The 8,741-nt window shown below is 46.9% G+C and overlaps 1 pseudogene; it reads left to right on the plus strand.

The window, feature by feature from the left end:
* The first annotated feature begins 1,817 nt into the window (after nucleotides 1-1,817).
* Nucleotides 1,818-2,429, plus strand: LOC125927502 (U1 small nuclear ribonucleoprotein C-like; annotated as a pseudogene).
* The last annotated feature ends 6,312 nt before the right edge of the window (nucleotides 2,430-8,741 follow it).

Consider the following 8,741-nt stretch of genomic DNA (forward strand, 5'->3'; position numbering starts at 1 on the left):
AGCCACCCAGGTGCCCCTTATTAAGTTTTTAAAAATCAAGGTTTGGGACAAAGTTTATAAATGACTAACATTTATATGATTAAAAAAAACAGGTAAAGGAATAAAATATGTATAGCTTTTCTGTACACAGTATATCTCTGGAAGGGGGTATAAGAAACTGGAATCCTTGCTTGCCTCCAGACCTTGGGTTGGGGAGTGCATCGGAGGGGGACTTTTACCTCATATCTTCTGAATTTTGAAGCATGAAAATATCTTACCTATTCTGTAAGTAAAAAAAAATGCATATGACAATTATTCATTGATTAAATGAAATAGGAAATTAATTTGTTAAACAAATGGCTTCCAGCCGGTACTCCCCTGTACTATTAGAGGAAAAAGATTTAGGGAGTCCTGGTCCCTGCCTCACTCCCTGATTCCTGGCAGGGTCCCCAAGGGGGCCCCACCAACAGGAGTCCTTGGGGCCTTTGGAAAGGGCTGTGGGATGAAAATGTTTATTTCACGCGGCTGGCATCGGAGCCTCCCTCTTTGTCCCTGAAACCATGGTCTTGTGGCCCCACAGAGACACATCAGTTTGGAGCTTTCTCGAGCTTGTTTAATTAGGTTCTTTGCTGAAAAGCTGCGCCATTAGTCTCTGAAGTGGCAACTGGCCTCCAGAGATGCAATCAATCACCCCTCCACGGGAACTCTTATTAAAAAGCCAGATATTCAGTGCTTTCCTGCATACCAATAAGCATCCAAAAGTATTCGCAGTATCAGAAAAAGCAGCACAAAGTGGGGAAGGCCAGAATGTCTCGAGCTCCCCAACTGCCACAAGCCAAAGAGCTGGTCTGTGAGTTCTGATTAAATTCCAGTGCTTGACAGCACAGGTAATTGTCTTGGGCCGTTCGATTTCATCACCCCAGCTTGATAAGGAAGATGAAAGGGAGACCAACAGGTTCACCTCCAGAAGGAGTTCCCTGTTTCTCTGGGCAGGGGAGCTGGGCTCCAGGTGCCAACAGAGGAAAGCAGCTGTGAGCTCTGCCCTGGAGGCCCCTCAGGCAGGTTAAGACTTGGACCAGACTAGTGGATCGGGAAGGGGAGGAAGAAATGGGAGAGGCAACAGAAAAGAATGAGAACAAGGTAGACTGGGGAGCTTGAACTCCCAGTGTCCGTCTGTGCTATAATGTGGTAATTTCTCTAACAACCCTATGGAGAAAGGATTCCTCTGCCCTACCCCACTCTACAGATGAGGAAACTGAGGCTCAGAAAAGTGTAATAACTTGCCTAGGTTCTCGCAACTAGCAAGTGCCCGGGTCAGAACAGGAGCCCTGGTCTCTCTGATGCCATTCCCTTGCTTTTGGGGGCAATTTTAACATACCAGAAGCACCCATTTTAAAAATCAGAAATATAGTTTATTTTTTTAATGTTTATTTATTTTTGAGAGCGGGGGAGGGGGGCGAGACATGCAGAGAGAGAGAGGGGGACAGAGGATCCAAAGCAGGCTCTGTGCTGACCGCAGAGAGCCCAATGTGGGGCTCAAACTCACAAACTGTGAGATGGTGACCTGAGCCAAAGTCGGACACTTACCGGCTGAGGCACCCAGGCGCCCAGAAATAAACTACCTTTAAAAACCTGTGCTATTTTTCTCTTAAATGCTGCATCCCAATATGATCTTTGGCATCTGCACATTATTTTTATTCCAAAAACAAAGACGAGGAATTCTTCCTTTTTTTTTTTTTTTTTTTTCCTTCTCAACATGAGCTGAATGGGGGAATCTCAAGCCCTTTTATCAGCCGAAAAGACAAAGTGGGGGGGCGGTCACTGGCCCGCAGAACAGCATGGCTGGGTTGTACTGTGACCCCTGTGACACATCCCTGACCCATGACTCTCCATCTGTGAGAAAGACAACACCACAGCGGTAGGAAACACAAAGAGAATGTAAAAGACTATCAGAAATGGATAGAGAGCAGGCTCAGAGCCTGACCCACAAAACCACCGCGGCATTTCAGCAAGATCCCTCCTCCTCCATTCTCTGCTCCTCCTCCTGCCTGGGCCATGATCCCACCTCCCCTCAGGCTCCCGAGTCCTCCTCGCCCTGGTATGATGCCAGGACCCTTAAGGGGGGGCCCTGCCATGATGCCAAGGATGGGCCCTCCCTCTCCTGGGATGATGCCAGTGGGACCTGCTTCTGGAATGAGACTATCTAGGGGAGCCCACATGCCAAGGACGCCTGGGCCCCCAGTGGTGAGAGCCCCGCCCATCCCATGATGGCGCCCACCCGGCCTGGAATGGCCCGACCAGGCAGATAAGCAGAGACGGGAACCTCTTTATATCCATTTTCTATGACTTGTTCTGCTTCACCAGGAGATCATGGTGCTGTGACTCTGGGTGTTTTCTAACAGCATGACAGGGAAGACTTGCTCCCCCTTCCTATCAAGAGAGAGAATAGTTTTGGCAGAGGAGTAGTGGGACCAAAAGAAAAAAAAAGAAAAAAAAAAGGGCAATTTTCATTTCTATTGTGAAATGTGAAAATAAAATTGTCAACTGTTTTAGTTAAAAAAAAAAAAGACAAGGGGCGCCTGGGTGGCTCAGTCGGTTGAGCGTCCAAGTTCGGCTCAGGTCACGATCTCGCGGTCCGTGAGTTCGAGCCCCGCGTCGGGCCCTGGGCTGACGGCTCGGAGCCTGGAGCCTGCTTCCGATTCTGTGTCTCCCTCTCTCTCTGCCCCTTCTCTGCTCATGCTCTGTCTCTCTCTGTCTCAAAAATAAATAAAAACATTTTTAAAAAATTAAAAAAAAAAAAAAAGACAAGGAGGAAATACTCGGAAGCCCCAGAACAGCCAAGAACCCCTCTCTGGAAGCAGGATCCCTCTGCTCCAGTTCCTTGGGCCATTCCAGACAGCAGAAGCTTTCCACGGGGATATTTGGAGTCAAGACCTGGATATTTTCCAAGCTGGGCCTTCCCATAAACTGTGCCTTTTATCTCTTCTGAAGACCAAACCCGGAAAAAACAACCTCATGTTAGCAGTGTGGACTTAGGTTAGACATGAGCAAGAACTTTCTGACAATGAGTGATGGATGTTGGCTCATAAAACAGGTGACCAGGAAAGGCCAGGCTAGCAATAAATTGATCGGCAAGGTGCCAGACATAATCCAGACGCGGGATGGTGGTTGATTTGATTTGTTGGTTATCTCTCACCATCTCCTGAGAATGCCCTGCCACCTGGTCACAGCCCCGCATTCACTTGTGCCTCTGAGCCTTTGCTCTTGCTGATCCTTCCACGTGAAATGCCTTTCCTTCTCCACGACTGCCCCACTTCGGTTTACCTTTCAACGTCTAGCTCAAGTCCCTGGGTCTGCTTAAAGCTTTCTCTGACCACTCCAGGCCATCTGCCTCTACCCCTTCTTGGAATTCTAGATACTCCGGAACTTAGTCACAACCATCTGCGTGGAGGATAGCTGGTCCCTGCAAAGTCAGGTGGGAGAGAGAGAAAGGATGATGGGAAGCAGAAGCGGCTACTGTCACAGCTGTCCGCCCTGCTGTGAGCCTGCCACGCCGATCACATGGCAACTGCCCATTCTGCTGAGAGCCTGCCGTGCAACCCTCAGACCCTCATTTGTATTCTGTGGGCCCCTTTCCCGGGGAAAGGATGCCCTGAAAGCACACACGCAGATACCCGCCAACTGCATCTCCCGAATGACACCAATTTATAAAGTTGACGCTCTGGGACAAGCCAGTTTTATGCTGATTTAGAGCACAGCCAGTTTCCTCAGCATCCGCTCGCCCCTAATCCAGTGATGTGTCTGTCGCCCCTAGGAGGGATGCGCTCACACATAAAATTTCATTCCATCGTCATAACAATTGCATAGAGCCCGTTTCACAGATGAGAAAACTGAGACTTGGGCAGGGCGAGTGGTTTGCAGCAGCTCGCGTGGCTGGATGATAGCAACACTGGCATTAGAGGCAAACCTCTCAGACTCTGGGCCAGGGTAGCTTTCTCGATACCATGCACGGTACGAATACCCGTGCCCCACTCCAAATTACTGCGACGTACGCGCAGTGGACATCACCCATATTGTCAGCTGACAGATGACTTAGCCAGTCAATGCCAGTACCGGTTAAAATTGAGACTCTGATCAGGGCACCTGGGTGGCTCAGTCGGTTAAGCGTCTGACTTCATCTCAGATCATGATCTTGCAGTTTGGGAGTTCGAGCCCCGCGTCGGGCTCTGTCCTGTTTTGGATTCTGTGTCTCCTCCTGTCTCTGCCCCTCCCATGCTCATGCTCTGTCTCTCAAGAATAAATAAGCAATACAAAATTTCAAAAAACATTTTCAGGTTCTGATCATAACATAGAAGTTCTCCTACTTTTTACTCATGTCTTAGCCTAGCATTTGCAATTCTAATGTCCACGTACCCTGTACAGGAGTATCTGGGTCACCTCCATTATCTTCTGAAGTTCACACCAAGAGCAGGAGATAGACCACCTCGGCACACCAAGCTCTGTGTGATGTGCCTTCTGCCATTTAAGCCGAGCTGAGAAACCCCAAAGCTGTCTGTGCCAGTCACCTGGCCCTCTTGGATTATCCCCAACCTGCTCTCCTTCAGGTCCTTCTCTGCCAGACCCTGAGAACTTGGTTCCAGAACACTCTCATAGGGTTTGCCTCTGGTCTCTGGTCTCCCCAGCACCCGACTCAGGTTTCTCTCATATACTTTGGCTTGGTCTTGCCTCCTGGTACCAGAAAATGGAGGTAGATTAGAAGGGTCTTTATGTAAATTAATTCATGTTTGTAAGGTGCTTAGAACAGTGATTGGCACGTAGTAAGCACAATGTGTTTGTGAGTACAATCATCTTCAACCCCATCGTCATCATCATCATCTGCTACCTGCTTAGTATAATACATCCCAACCACTTAATCCAGCCTTCCCAATCCCTTGGGATAAAGTCCCAGATCCATAGCATAGCTCTGGCGAGGTTGTCCTAGGTCATCCCCTATGACTCTCCCCCTTGTAGTAGGAAACAACTGGTCTTCCCTTAAGCTTACAAATACACCAAGCTCTCTAGACCTTGGCACTGCTATATTCTCCACTGAAGTGCTCTTTGCTTCCTGTCCCCATCACCCTCCAACACCCACCCACCTCCAACAAATTCATCCTTCAATTCTCAGCTGGAATCTTACTTCCCCTTCTTCCTTCCTTGTGCCCATTTCCTGCTCTACCCATCAAGATTAGGCCGAGTCTTAAAAAAGAAAAAAAGAAAAGAAAAGAAAGATTAGGTTGAGTCTTCCTACTACACTATCCTGTAGCGTTGGTGATTATCCTAATGGCATATAATTACTTCTTTAATGTCTGTCTTCTCACTAGACGGTAAGCCTCATGAGAAATGGAGCCATAAGGAGGCACATCTGTATCCTTAGTGCCCAACACAATGCTCTGAATGAGTAGGCGTTCAAAAACCTACTGAACTGTTTTGAACTGAATCAAAATGGGTTGAAATACGTTGACATCGATGCCAGTGAAAAGGATGACTTTAAAGCTTAATATGATAGTATTTATTTACTATATGTGCTGTGACCTATTCAAAACCAGAACCTAGAATCAAATCAATAATAAAAGGATGAAGAATAGAAGAAACAGATGATATCATCAGTGCTTCTTGGTACAACAGCATCTATAACTAGTGCTATCCTAAAAGAGGGCAGTAATTAAAGCTGAAAGGAAGAGAGGAGGGTCGCAGGCATCAGGGGTCAAATGTCAACAAGCAAGTTACTCATCCCTGCGTGGTCAACTCAGAGGGTGCTGAACTTTGCCTTGTGTGCAAGGATATTGCCTGGCACTATTGGTGATGCCATCTGAGGACTTTTGAGAATGTCCTTGCCAACCCAAACGAATCTGATCACCAAGGAAACGTAAAGGTAGTAACAGCTCACCTGCCTTCTCATAGGGACAGTTTCTGTCTACCAGGACCTGAGTTCAACTCACTTCCAGTCAATAAGGACCTACCCGGTCCCTCTCTCTGCCCACAACAGCTCACTGAGTAACTTCAATTTCCATGATGAGCACTGGAGCACCTGCCTCACAGGACCCATTAGGGCTTCATCATTCCTCCCAGTTTCCATCACAGAGAGCTTTGTCTCACCCTGTGGATTAGGGGTAAGAGGCTCTCCTGAAACCTCACTTAATGGAAGTGAGAACCAAATGAGATAATGATCAATGATAGCTCTTTGGAAAAGTTGAAAATTTGGGGCGTCTGGGTGGCTCAGTTGGTTAAGCGTCTGACTCTTGGTTTTAGCTCAGGTCATGATCTCACAGTTTTGTGAGTTTGAACCCCCCACATCTGACTTTGCGCTGGCAGCACAGAGCCTGCTTGGGATTCTCTCTCTCTGCCCCTCCCCTGCTTGAGCTGTCTCTGTCTTTCTCAAAATAAGTAGACTTAAAAGATTTTTTTAAGTTGAAACTTTTACACCCAAGTGTCATGATTTTATTGTTAATAATAGCAATTGTTTCTTGCTCTTCCCAATTAATTTTTTCTTTCTTGTTTTAGAAAAAAAAATAATTGCTGCTCCCTTTTCAGGAGAATGGAGATGTCATTTAGTGAGAACTTTTTTAAAGGGCTATTATTAATTATTACTAATACCCCACAAATTTCAAATTTCTTCTTTCACACATATTTTTTGGATTGGAGATTCCTCTAGGGACTGGATGGCATCATCTACTCCTGATGGAACGCCCGTCTTGGTATGACTCAGTGTGGATGATGAAGTTGAGTGACTGATCATCCTGATATGGACACGTGATTTCCTATAACTGCATTTCTGCCTTCTGCTTCCTTGACCAAGCCCGCTACCTCCAACTTTTCCCTGAGTCCATCCACAGTGGTCATGCAAGGGAGGGTTTCAGCACCCCAGAATCTCCATCAAGCCCCTCTAAAACTGCCTTATATAAACATGCAGTCCATAAAAAGCAGTATGATTATTGCCCAAATGCCACTTCAGACCATCTCTTAGCTGCTCCCTTTGTAACCAGACTGCTGCTCTAAGCCCCTCCTATCTGGGGACTACTGACAATTCATAGCCACCACTACCTGTAGCAACCACCATGTGGCTGGGTAATCCAGTTCACGCTGGCAAAACCGGACTGAGTGTTGGAATCACACAGACCCAGTGTCCATCCTGGCTCTACCATTAACATCTGTGAGAACCCGGACCAGTCCCTCACTTCTCTGAGCCCCAGTGTCCTCATTAGCAAAGGGTAACGACAATGCCTCCTCACTTGGTTACTGCCAGAATTCGAGACAATGTATACCAAGCACCTAGTTCCTTATTAAGTGTCCAGTAAATAAATGGAGAAAGGGTGAATATGGAATAAGTGCAAGAAATGTTCTAGGGATGGTGGTATTCTTAGGGAGTAACCAGTGTTACCCATGGATAGAAGTCAAGAAAGGCTTTGTAAAGGAGCCTTGAAGTAGCCTTGAAAGAGAGGGGAAGTGTTTGGCAGATGGACCAAGGGCAGGGCACAATAGACAGGGGAATAGGGTGAACAAAGGCTGGGATCAGAGCCCAAAACACTGGGCCCATTTGGGCAGGAAACATGATGCGGCTGGATCAGAGTACGAAGAGGGAGGGAGTCCTGGGGTAGGAGACCGGGGCCAAGAAGGACCTGGATAAGCAGGGCCTTGTGGGGTTGCATTGTTAAATTGTAGAGGATGTAGTTTGGTCCACAACATAGCCAGATGCTTGTCAGTAACAGCTTTGTCGGGATAAGTTAATTACAATAGTGATTGGAAAATGTAAACTTGAATATCACGTATTCAAACTCCAAGACATAAGGGTCTTTGAGCTAATGGAGAACTTTACACCTCTGAGAAGAGGTTGCTAATCAGAGAAGATGGCAGAACAATGAGAATACTGGGGAATAATGATGAGGCTGGTTTAGGAGAACGGAGTCCCCCAGATGCCTCTTTCCATATGGGTGTATCCATTTCACGAGTATGGTGCTGAGAATTCCGATACCATCTGGTCCCAGAGGCTTGGTTGGCAGGTCAGGTCTCAAGTCAAGTCACAAGTCATAAAAAACAACCTTGGAGATTCTCTCTATCCAACCCTTACTGTGTTCTTACCACACACAAGGCATTGCTTTTGGCCTTGGGGGCACAAAGACGAAGAGGACACAGTCAGTCTCTGTCCCCAGGAACGCAGCCTCAGGGCTCACTCCAGACTGGTATCCACAGGGAGTGCTAAAAGCTGGGGAGAGGTCAGCTGAGGGTGGGCCAGACTCTGGAAAACCCTAAGGTAGGTAACCACACTCTCGGAGGAGGAGAGGAGCATGGGACCTAGGGACTCCTTTTCTCCACTATCTCAATGCCTAAAGGGTTTTCCTGTTACTATATTTGACCCATGATTCACCTTGTCTGTTCTGGGGTGGCTGTCTTTTAAATAAACAAACATGGGGGTTTTCCCCATGAAGGAAAATGTGACACGTTCGGAAAAATAGAAGGAAGAAGAAAAATTACCCACAACTGCACTATCACGGCTCACATTTTGATGGCTCTCTCTCTTTACACACTGTATGTTAGCCAATTTGACAATAAATTATATTTTAAAAAATTTGTTTGAAGTGACACCATAAGTAGGGCACACTGGGATGATGGGTTGGGGTTACTTTAAGCAGAAGTGACAAGCTGAGGGCACGCCAGTTAAAAACTCAGCTAAACTACTTGTAGACCAAAGTCATTTCCCCAAGTCCTTTTGTGCCTCTGAGATTTTG

Source organism: Panthera uncia, chromosome E1 (assembly GCF_023721935.1).
Source record: "Panthera uncia isolate 11264 chromosome E1, Puncia_PCG_1.0, whole genome shotgun sequence".
Classification (NCBI taxonomy): Eukaryota; Metazoa; Chordata; class Mammalia; order Carnivora; family Felidae; genus Panthera; species Panthera uncia.